This window comes from Diabrotica undecimpunctata, chromosome 10 (assembly GCF_040954645.1).
Source record: "Diabrotica undecimpunctata isolate CICGRU chromosome 10, icDiaUnde3, whole genome shotgun sequence".
Taxonomy (NCBI): domain Eukaryota; kingdom Metazoa; phylum Arthropoda; class Insecta; order Coleoptera; family Chrysomelidae; genus Diabrotica; species Diabrotica undecimpunctata.
This window is the reverse complement of record NC_092812.1, coordinates 30,644,558-30,656,707: the sequence shown is the minus strand read 5'-3', so window position 1 is coordinate 30,656,707 and position 12,150 is coordinate 30,644,558. Positions and strand designations below refer to the sequence as shown.

The 12,150-nt window shown below is 25.3% G+C and overlaps 1 long non-coding RNA gene across 1 annotated transcript; it reads left to right on the top strand.

The window, feature by feature from the left end:
* The first annotated feature begins 864 nt into the window (after positions 1–864).
* Positions 865–11,511, top strand: LOC140452150 (uncharacterized). Its single transcript, XR_011952143.1, has 4 exons — positions 865–969; positions 1,051–1,137; positions 9,375–9,423; positions 11,435–11,511. It is a non-coding gene; the product is annotated as an uncharacterized lncRNA (long non-coding RNA).
* Positions 11,512–12,150: the final 639 nt, after the last annotated feature.

Here is a 12,150-nt window from a genome sequence, read left to right as displayed (position 1 = left end):
TAAGGACCTAAAAACAATGAAGGGCAACACGACCAATAGCCCAAGATTTATAAAAAACGATGCAGGACAATTGCTCACAGACGACGAGGAGATAAGCCGCCAATGGAAAAAGCATTTTGAGCAACTCCTAAATACAGAAAAACCCACAACGACAGGGCAACAAAGACAGTACTAGTTAGCCGAACCTGAAATACCAGGGCCCACACTAACACACGAAAGATTCCTGAACCCCACATTCTCGGAAAGGCCCGATGGCAGAAGATTAGTTAGAGAGATACCCATCCAGCTACTCATTAGTTACGCATAAAATTGTCAAAATACAAGTAAAAATATTTGTCACATATGTTATAGCCCAGGTCGTAATTTTCTAATAGAATTTTATTCTTGCATTAACCACAATTTATGCATAAAACAATGCAACAATGCATTATTCGTTGCCTAAACTTGGTGCAACTCAGTAATGTGCGATACATAATTCCGTGCTATTCTGTACCCACCCGTTCAAAGTAACGTTTTCCAACTATTTGTAGGAAAATTATTGAAAATTTAGTCAATATAGGCATTAACGTGCATATGTTATAAACGAGAACAAACTCACCGACAACAGCGCCATCCCGCGAATAAAAAAAGAAATTCCCGTCCGTTGAAATTTTTAAAGTTAAAAAAATTATACAATTTGGTTTTCTATTAATTAAAAACAATACAGTACGACTCAAATAGATTGAAAGCCCAAAATATATTAAAAGTATAAACTATTTTTTACTATGACGTAATATCCATGTATTAGGATACCATGTACCTATCTAGTCCTACTCTGCCTATGCTGTGCGTTGTGCCTATATAGGTATTTATTCGTTTACAGATCTTGGAAGAGCTCACTCCAGAGAGCTCTGGGCTGGTAGACTTGTAGACTGCTTGGCTGTGATTCTCAGATTTTTACATACGATTTACAAACGCAGATAGTTATAGGTATTTGCATTTACTTATGAATACAGTCTAATATCAGATTTTTATATAGTTATTAGATAGTTTGTGTATATTCGTTTTCAGATTCACCTGTAAGAGTTGTTGGTGGACACTAATTCCCAGATTTATTCTTAAAAATAACAAACTCTGGATTAACGCAGATATTTACAGGTATGTACATTTACTTACGAACACTGTTTAATATTTTTATATGACATTTTTAATTTAATATGCTCGAAACCATGCTTTGAAGGTGTAACCCTTACTCATTGCCATTCATTTTATTAAAACTTACATTTCCAATTAACGAATTTATTTGGCGGTAACTAGACATATCATCAATATTCATCACATCGATAAGATAAAGCTTCATGAAAGTTTTGCTACCATCGGTAGCTAAATATAAGAAACTATTGTTCAATTTTACCAGTTGTATCATATTCATTTCCATATATAAGTATATATAAATGAAGGGTAACCTTGAAGAAGACATGCAGAATGGATGGAATCCAAATCCTGGATTCTATAGTTTTATTCTTTTGACTGTAAATCTTTAAGACTTCTACTGTTGCTATGCAGATTGTTATAAAGTTATCAAATTGTTGATATATTTAAAACATCCTTTATAGATCCAAAGATCCTTTCAACTCACGTACACTCCTTGGTTTCTAAACCCGGTATTTTTATTCTCGAAATCGTGCGTTGGTAGACATCACAGCATATATTTCTCAAAAGGGTTTTAATAAAGAGTAATAAATAAAAATATTGTTTTTCTTTCACTACAATCACTAAATCTCTATAGTTAAATAAACAAAATAACGCCGGTACACCAAATGAATTTATCTACAGCAGTTAAAAAGAATAACCCCACTGATTGCTATACATTTTATCCAAACTTTGTCAAATTAACAAGTTTATTCGGCGATAACATGTCATAAACATTCATCATATCGATAAGATAAAGCTTTATGAAAGTTTTGCTATAATCGGCAGTTAGATATTTTTTACAAGAAACGATTGTTAAATTTTCTTTGTTGTGTCTCATTTCACTGATTCATTTCCATATACAGATATATAAGTAGAGATCTCCTTAAAGTATAAACTTTTGCTTTCTTTACTTTTATTATTTTGACTGTTAATTTTTAATATTTCTCTTAAGGCATGCGATTGATACTTACTGATTGGTATTTATGATTTATGTTTTGCTAAATAGATAAGGTTTATGTACTGTTTGTATACTTTTATAACCTCAAAACATCTCCTTTAGCATTATTTCCTCTTAGATTTTTCTTTTATTTTGTTTTTAATCCTTAATTCCTCTTTCAAGGCATAATTGACACTTATTGATTAATATTTATGATTTCTATTTTGCTACATAGATAATTACTATGTACTCAGTATTCTTATACCTTTTTGTATTATTTCTTCACAGCTTATTTCCTCTGCTAATCTTGTTTACTAAATAGATAAGGTTTTTGTACTATTTGCATACTTTTATAACCTCAAAACATCTCCTTTAGCATTATTTCCTCTTAGATTTTTCTTTTATTTTATTTTTAATCCTTAATTCTTCTTTCAAGGCATAATTGACACTTATTGATTAATATTTATGATTTCTCTTTTGCTACATAGATAACTCTTATGTACTCAGTATTCTTATACCTTTTTGTATGTTTTCCTCACAGCTTATTTCCCTTCTATTTTTGTTTGCTAAGTAGATCAGGTTCTTGTACTGCCTGCATATTTTTACCACCTTAAAACATCTACTTTAGCATTATTTCCTCTTAGATTTTTCTTTTATTTTATTTTTAATCCTGAATTCTTCTTTCAAGGCATAATTGACACTTATTGATTAATATTTATGATTTCTCTTTTGCTACATAGATAACTCTTATGTACTCAGTATTCTTATACCTTTTTGTATGTTTTCCTCACAGCTTATTTCTCTTCTATTTTTGTTTGCTAAGTAGATCAGGTTCTTGTACTGCTTGCATATTTTTACCACCTTAAAACATTTACTTTAGCATTATTTCCTCTTAGATTTTCATTTCATTTTATTTTTATACTTCTATCAAGAAATAGACAGATACTTATTGATTAACATTTATGATTTATATTGTGGTAAATAGATAACTCTTATGTACTCAGTATTTTTATACCTACCTTTTTGTATGTTTTCTTCACAGATTATTTCCTCTGCTAATTTTGTTTGCTAAATAGATAAGGTTTATGTACTGTTTGTGTACTTTTATTACCTCAGAACATCTACTTTAGCATTATTTCCTCTTAGATTTTTCTTTTATTTTATTTTTAATTCTTAATACTTTTTTCAAGGCATAATTGACACTTAATGATTAATATTTATGATTTCTCTTTTGCTACATAGATAACTCTTATGTACTCAGTATACTTATACCTTTTTGTATGTTTTCCTCAAAGCTTATTTCTCTTCTATTTTTGTTTGCTAAGTAGATCAGGTTCTTGTACTGCTTGCATATTTTTACCACCTCAAAACATCTCCTTTAGCATTATTTCCTCTTAGATTTTCATTTTGTTTTGTTTTTAATCTTTTTCAATTCTATCAAATCATAGATAGATACTTATTGATTAATTTTTATGATTTATATTGTGGTAAATAGATAACTCTTATGTACTCAGTATTTTTATACCTTTTTGTATGTTTTCCTCACAGATTATTTCCTCTGCTAATTTTGTTTGCTAAATAGATAAGGTTTATGTACTGTTTGTGTACTTTTATTACCTCAGAACATCTACTTTAGCATTATTTCCTCTTAGATTTTTCTTTTATTTTATTTTTAATTCTTAATACATTTTTCAAGGCATAATTGACACTTAATGATTAATATTTATGATTTCTCTTTTGCTACATAGATAACTCTTATGTACTCAGTATTCTGATACCTTTTTGTATGTTTTCCTCACAGCTTATTTCTCTTCTATTTTTGTTTGCTAAGTAGATCAGGTTCTTGTACTGCTTGCATATTTTTACCACCTCAAAACATCTCCTTTAGCATTATTTCCTCTTAGATTTTCATTTTGTTTTGTTTTTAATCTTTTTCAATTCTATCAAATCATAGATAGATACTTATTGATTAATTTTTATGATTTATATTGTGGTAAATAGATAACTCTTATGTACTCAGTATTTTTATACCTTTTTGTATGTTTTCTTCACAGATTATTTCCTCTGCTAATTTTGTTTGCTAAATAGATTAGGTTTATGTACTGTTTGTGTACTTTTATCACCTCAGAACATCTCCTTTAGCATTATTTCCTCTTAGATTTTCATTTCATTTTATTTTTAATCGTTAATACTTCTATCAAGGAATAGACAGATACTTATTGATTAATATTTATGATTTATATTGTGGTAAATAGATAAGGTTTATGTACTGTTTGTGTACTTTTATCACCTCAGAACATCTACTTTAGCATTATTTCCTCTTAGATTTTTCTTTTATTTTATTTTTTATCCTTAATACTTCTTTCAAGGCATAATTGACACTTATTGATTAATATTTATGATTTCTCTTTTGCTACATAGATAACTCTTATGCACTCAGTATTCTTATACCTTTTTGTATGTTTTCCTTACAGCTTATTTCTCTTCTATTTTTGTTTGCTAAGTAGATCAGGTTCTTGTACTGCTTGCATATTTTTACCACCTCAAAACATCTCCTTTAGCATTATTTCCTCTTAGATTTTCATTTTGTTTGTTTTTAATCTTTTTCAATTCTATCAAATCATAGATAAATACATATTGATTAATTTTTATGATTTATATTGTGGTAAATACATAACTCTCATGTGCTCAGTATTTTTATACCTATTTCTGTATTTTCTTAACAGCTTATTTCCTCTGCTATTTTTGTTTGCTAAATAACTAAGGTTTGTGTAATGTTTGCATATTTTTATTACCTCAAAACATCTACTTTATCATTATTTCCTCTTAGATTTTCATTTCATTTTATTTTTAATCTTTAATACTTCTATCAAGGAATAGACAGATACTTATTGATTAACATTTATGATTTATATTGTGGTAAATAGATAACTCTTATGTACTCAGTATTTTTATACCTACCTTTTCGTATGTTTTCTTCACAGATTATTTCCTCTGCTAATTTTGTTTGCTAAATAGATAAGGTTTATGTACTGTTTGTGTACTTTTATCACCTCAGAACATCTACTTTAGCATTATTTCCTCTTAGATTTTTCTTTTATTTTATTTTTAATCATTAATACTTCTTTCAAGGCATAATTGACACTTATTGATTAATATTTATGATTTCTCTTTTGCTACATAGATAACTCTTATGTACTCAGTATTCTTATACCTTTTTGTATGTTTTCCTCACAGCTTATTTCTCTTCTATTTTTGTTTGCTAAGTAGATCAGGTTCTTGTACTGCTTGCATATTTTTACCACCTCAAAACATCTACTTTAGCATTATTTCCTCTTAGATTTTCATTTTGTTTTGTTTTTAATCTTTTTCAATTCTATCAAATCATAGATAGATACTTATTGATTAATTTTTATGATTTATATTGTGGTAAATAGATAACTCTTAAGTACTCAGTATTTTTATACCTTTTTGTATGTTTTCTTCACAGATTATTTCCTCTGCTAATTTTGTTTGCTAAATAGATAAGGTTTATGTACTGTTTGTGTACTTTTATCACCTCAGAACATCTACTTTAGCATTATTTCCTCTTAGATTTTTCTTTTATTTTATTTTTAATCCTTAATACTTCTTTCAAGGCATAATTGACACTTATTGATTAATATTTATGATTTCTCTTTTGCTACATAGATAACTCTTATGTACTCAGCATTCTTGTACCTTTTTGTATGTTTTCCTCACAGCTTATTTCTCTTCTATTTTTGTTTGCTAAGTAGATCAGGTTTTTGTACTGCTTGCATATTTTTACCACCTGAAGACATCTACTTTAGCATTATTTCCTCTTAGATTTTCATTTTATTCTGTTTTTAATCTTTTTCAATTCTATCAAATCATAGATTTTTTTATTACCTCAAAACATCTACTTTAGCATTATTTACTCTTAGATTTTCATTTCATTTTATTTTTAATCTTTAATACTTCTATCAAGGAATAGACAGATACTTATTGATTAACATTTATGATTTATATTGTGGTAAATAGATAACTCTTATGTACTCAGTATTTTTATACCTTTTCGTATGTTTTCTTCACAGATTATTTCCTCTGCTAATTTTGTTTGCTAAATAGATAAGGTTTATGTACTGTTTGTGTACTTTTATCACCTCAGAACATCTACTTTAGCATTATTTCCTCTTAGATTTTTCTTTTATTTTATTTTTTATCCTTAATACTTCTTTCAAGGCATAATTGACACTTATTGATTAATATTTATGATTTCTCTTTTGCTACATAGATAACTCTTATGCACTCAGTATTCTTATACCTTTTTGTATGTTTTCCTTACAGCTTATTTCTCTTCTATTTTTGTTTGCTAAGTAGATCAGGTTCTTGTACTGCTTGCATATTTTTACCACCTCAAAACATCTCCTTTAGCATTATTTCCTCTTAGATTTTCATTTTGTTTTGTTTTTAATCTTTTTCAATTCTATCAAATCATAGATAAATACATATTGATTAATTTTTATGATTTATATTGTGGTAAATACATAACTCTCATGTACTAAGTATTTTTATACCTATTTCTGTATTTTCTTAACAGCTTATTTCCTCTGCTATTTTTGTTTGCTAAATAAATAAGGTTTGTGTAATGTTTGCATATTTTTATTACCTCAAAACATCTACTTTAGCATTATTTACTCTTAGATTTTCATTTCATTTTATTTTTAATCTTTAATACTTCTATCAAGGAATAGACAGATACTTATTGATTAACATTTATGATTTATATTGTGGTAAATAGATAACTCTTATGTACTCAGTATTTTTATACCTACCTTTTTGTATGTTTTCTTCACAGATTATTTCCTCTGCTAATTTTGTTTGCTAGATAGATAAGGTTTATGTACTGTTTGTGTACTTTTATCACCTCAGAACATCTACTTTAGCGATATTTCCTCTTAGATTTTTCTTTTATTTTATTTTTAATCCTTAATACTTCTTTCAAGGCATAATTGACACTTATTGATTAATATTTATGATTTCTCTTTTGCTACATAGATAACTCTTATGTACTCAGTATTCTTATACCTTTTTGTATGTTTTCCTCACAGCTTATTCCTCTTCTATTTTTGTTTGCTAAGTAGATCAGGTTCTTGTACTGCTTGCATATTTTTACCACCTCAAAACATCTCCTTTAGCATTATTTCCTCTTAGATTTTCATTTTGTTTTGTTTTTAATCTTTTTCAATTTTATCAAATCATAGATAAATACATATTGATTAATTTTTATGATTTATATTGTGGTAAATACATAACTCTCATGTACTCAGTATTTTTATACCTATTTCTGTATTTTCTTAACAGCTTATTTCCTCTGCTATTTTTGTTTGCTAAATAACTAAGGTTTGTGTAATGTTTGCATATTTTTATTACCTCAAAACATCTACTTTATCATTATTTCCTCTTAGATTTTCATTTTATTTTATTTTTAATCTTTTTTAATTCTATCAAGTCATAGATAGAGACTTTAATTTTTATGATTTCTATTTTGCTAAATAGATAACTCTTATGCACTCAGTATTCTTATACCTTTTTGTATGTTTTCCTCACAGCTTATTTCTCTTCTATTTTTGTTTGCTAAGTAAATAATGTTTTTGTACTGTTTGCATATTTTTTTTGTTTGTTTGCATATTTTATTGATTAATTTTTATGATTTATATTGTGGTAAATAGATAACTCTTATGTACTCAGTATTTTTATACCTTTTTGTATGTTTTCTTAACAGATTATTTCCTCTGCTATTTTTGTTTGCTAAATAAATAAGGTTTGTGTAATGTTTGCATATTTTTATTACCTCAAAACATCTACTTTATCATTATTTCCTCTTAGATTTTTATTTTATTTTATTTTTAATCCTTAATACTTCTTTCAAGGCATAATTGACACTTATTGATTAATATTTATGATTTCTCTTTTGCTACATAGATAACTTTTATGTACTCAGCATTCTTGTACCTTTTTGTATGTTTTCCTCACAGCTTATTTCTCTTCTATTTTTGTTTGCTAAGTAGATCAGGTTTTTGTACTGTTTGCATTTTTTTTTTGTTTGTTTGCATATTTTATTGATTAATTTTTATGATTTATATTGTGGTAAATAGATAACTCTTATGTACTCAGTATTTTTATACCTTTTTGTATGTTTTCTTCACAGATTATTTCCTCTGCTAATTTTGTTTGCTAAATAGATAAGGTTTATGTACTGTTTGTGTACTTTTATCACCTCAAAACATCTATTTTAGCATTATTTTCTCTTAGATTTTTCTTTTATTTTATTTTTAATCCTTAATACTTCTTTCAAGGCATAATTAACACTTATTGATTAATATTTCTGATTTCTCTTTTGCTGCATAGATAACTCTTATGTTCTCAGTATTCTTATACCTTTTTGTATGATTTCTTCACAGCTTATTTCCTCTGCTAATATTGTTTAATAAATAGATAAGGTTTTTGTACTATTTGCATACTTTTATCACCTCAAAACATCTACTTTAGCATTATTTCCTCTTAGATTTTCATTTTTTTTATTTTTAATCTTTAATACTTCTATCAAGGCATAGACATGATACTTATTGATTAACATTTATGATTTATATTGGGTAAATAGATAACTCTTATGTACTCAGTATTTTTATACCTTTTTGTATGTTTTCTTCACAGATTATTTCCTCTGCTAATTTTGTTTGATAAATAGATAAGGTTTATGTACTATTTGTGTACTTTTCTCACCTCAAAAGATCTACTTTAGCATTATTTCCTCTTAGATTTTCATTTTATTTTATTTTTAATCTTTTTTAATTCTATCAAGTCATAGACAGAGACTTATTGATTAATTTTTATGATTTCTATTTTGCTAAATAAATAACTCTTATGTACTCAGTATTCTTATACCTTTTTGTATGTTTTCCTCACAGCTTATTTCTCTTTTATTTTTGTTTGCTAAGTAGATAAGGTTTTTGTACTGTTTGTATATTTTTATCACCTCAAAAAATCTACTTTAGCATTATTTCCTCTTAGATTTTTCTTTTTTTCCTATTTTATTGTTAATCCTTAATATTTATATTACTAATAATTTTTTATTCAAACTAAAGCATCTATTTTAGTATTATTTATTATTTACTACATTTATGATTTATATTTTGCTATATATATATATAAATCTTATGTATTCAGTATTTTAATACCTTTTTGTATGCTTTGTTCACAGATTATTCTCCCTGATAATTTGGACTACAGCTGGATATATATAGTTACAGGTAAGTTTATTTTTTTTATATAATTTTATTTATTTATATCTCTATAACGTTTAGATTTGCTTCTTTTTTTTTACTTGGGCACCAAATGTAAATTTTTTAATTAAATCAAAGCTTCTATTTTAGCATTATTTACTATTTAGTATATTTATGATTTATATTTTGCTATATAGATAACTATAAAACATTGAAAACTTTATAACTTAAAATTTATTATAAAATCTTATCACTACAGAACTATATATATATATATATATATATATATATATATATATATATATATATATATATATATATATATATATATATATATATATATATATATATATATGGTTGAGTTTACCGAAGCTGTATGTTTCAAATATAAAGAGAGAGAGAATGTTATGAATTTTGCAATTTTTAATTTACATAAAACAAGAATGAGTAAATATTTGTATGTTTAAAGATTAACTGCAGTTAATTACTAGAATTTTTTTTTGGCAATTCCCCTTTGATAGATTTGGCAATAGTCAAATCAACAGTTGCCAGATTGCAACAGATGTTTGCAATTAATCTCGAAAGAGACAAATATTTACTCGTTATTGTTTCATATAAATTAAAAATTGCAGAACTCATAAAACAGTATAATCAAAATGTACTTTTTAAAAGCTTTCTCTCTTTATATTTGAAGCATAGAACATATGCATTATAAAATCATCAAAATACTGCCAAACCGAAATATTTTATTTCATGGTTGACATTTGCTGCTATATTCAGCTTATACTTTCAGTAAACTCCACCACAAAATTAAATAAAACTAAATGAAACTAAATAAATAGGAAACTGAAAAATCATAAAAAATTGTATAAAAAATTATAAGAAAATATTAAAAATTACAAAAAATTATAAAAAATTAAATAAAATTAATTATATTACAGCCTACAACAAGAAGTATGTTTTCCAATTAGTATAGTAGAGTATTTACTAAGTTTCCATGATATGGGAATAATTAAATTACTGGTTGACTATTTAAAACAAATAAATATTGTGAAGTGAATGAAACACTGATTATTACAAAAAAACTAATATATCATGCTAAAAATTAACAAATATAATCTGTGGCTAATGGATCTGCTTTCAATCTATATTTTCATTCACACACGTATACACAAATAAAATCAAATAATAAAATCAAACAAAATTAAATAAAATTGAGCAAAATTAGGTAAAATTAAGTAAAATTGGATATAATTTAACTACATATATTAAATAAAATTAAATAAATTAAATTAAATAAAATTATATTTAATAAAATTAAATAATATTAAACAAAATGAAATAAAATTAGACAAAATTATGAAAAATTAAGTAAAATTAGGCAAAATGAAACAAAATTAATTAAAACAAATTAAAATTTAATATTAATAAATAAAAATAAATAAAATTCAATAAAATAAAATAAATAAAATTAAATAAAATAAAGTAAAATTAAATATTATTAAATAAAAATTAAATAAAGTTACAAATAACTAAATAAAATTAAATAAAATTAAGTAAAATTAAAAAAAATTAAATAAAATTAAATAAAAATAAATCGAATTAAGTAAAATTAAAACAAATTTAATAAAATTAATTAAAATCAAATGAAATTAAATAAAATCAAGGAAAAGTAAGTAAAATAAAGTCGAATATATTCGATATTATATTTAATAAATTTTGAAAATTACTAAAATCGTAAAACAAAATTTTTAGAAAAGAAAAAAATTAAGATTTTTAAATTTACAGAACTTATTTACAGAACGTTAAAAAACGGGATGTGGCACTCCGGGAGTGACCGAGAAGAGAAAGCATAGCTTCTAAGTAAGGAGCGATGATTTTAATTTATTTTATTTTAGTTCATTTTAGTTTATTTAATTTTATTATTTTTTTATTTTTTTTTATTTGTATTTGAATCAAATTGAAGATTTATATACTACATTATATTATCTCTTTATTCGTAAACCACATAAAATAAATATTATATTATTTTTTTTAGACTACCCATTTCATAGTTAATCAACTACCCATAAAATTCATACTTGTTACCGACGATATTATTCATGACAATGGGAGACAATTTTCCTCTAGTCGTGGTAAGTAGTATATTTCAAAATTCACAGTATTTTCTACTATTTTATGGTACTATATCAATTTTGAGCATCTAACATTTTTGAAATTTTCATTATTTCAATTGCTCTACAAGTATTTTCAGGTTGCTCTATAATTTTTTGAACTTTATTTGACATAATTGAACATTTGAACATAAATATTTTAGTTTGCAGGAAAAGTTGCAATAGTTTACCAATAAGTGCAAAAAGGTTGGTTGAAAAATATTCAATTTTTTATGAGGTAATTAATTTGTTTATTGAATATTACTGAAAAGAACAGCAGGAAATATGAAAACAACTATAATTGGTTTCAAATGAGTGTAGAGTAATAAATCATGAAGTGTCATAAAATTTGCCTGAATTTCGGTGTCGTCATGGGCGTAGGCAAATGGACGGATGTCAACTTCGTCGTCAAAAATTGATGTACGTCAAAATATCATATTTTGGATATTTTGTGATAACCAATTTTATTTAATTTTTCGATTAACTTATTCTTCAAACTCGTATTCCATTATATGGTCATTAAAGCTAATTACATTTTTATTTATAAAAACAAATTCACTTCCTTACTGAACGAATAAAAGCATTAGAAGAAACTGATAAG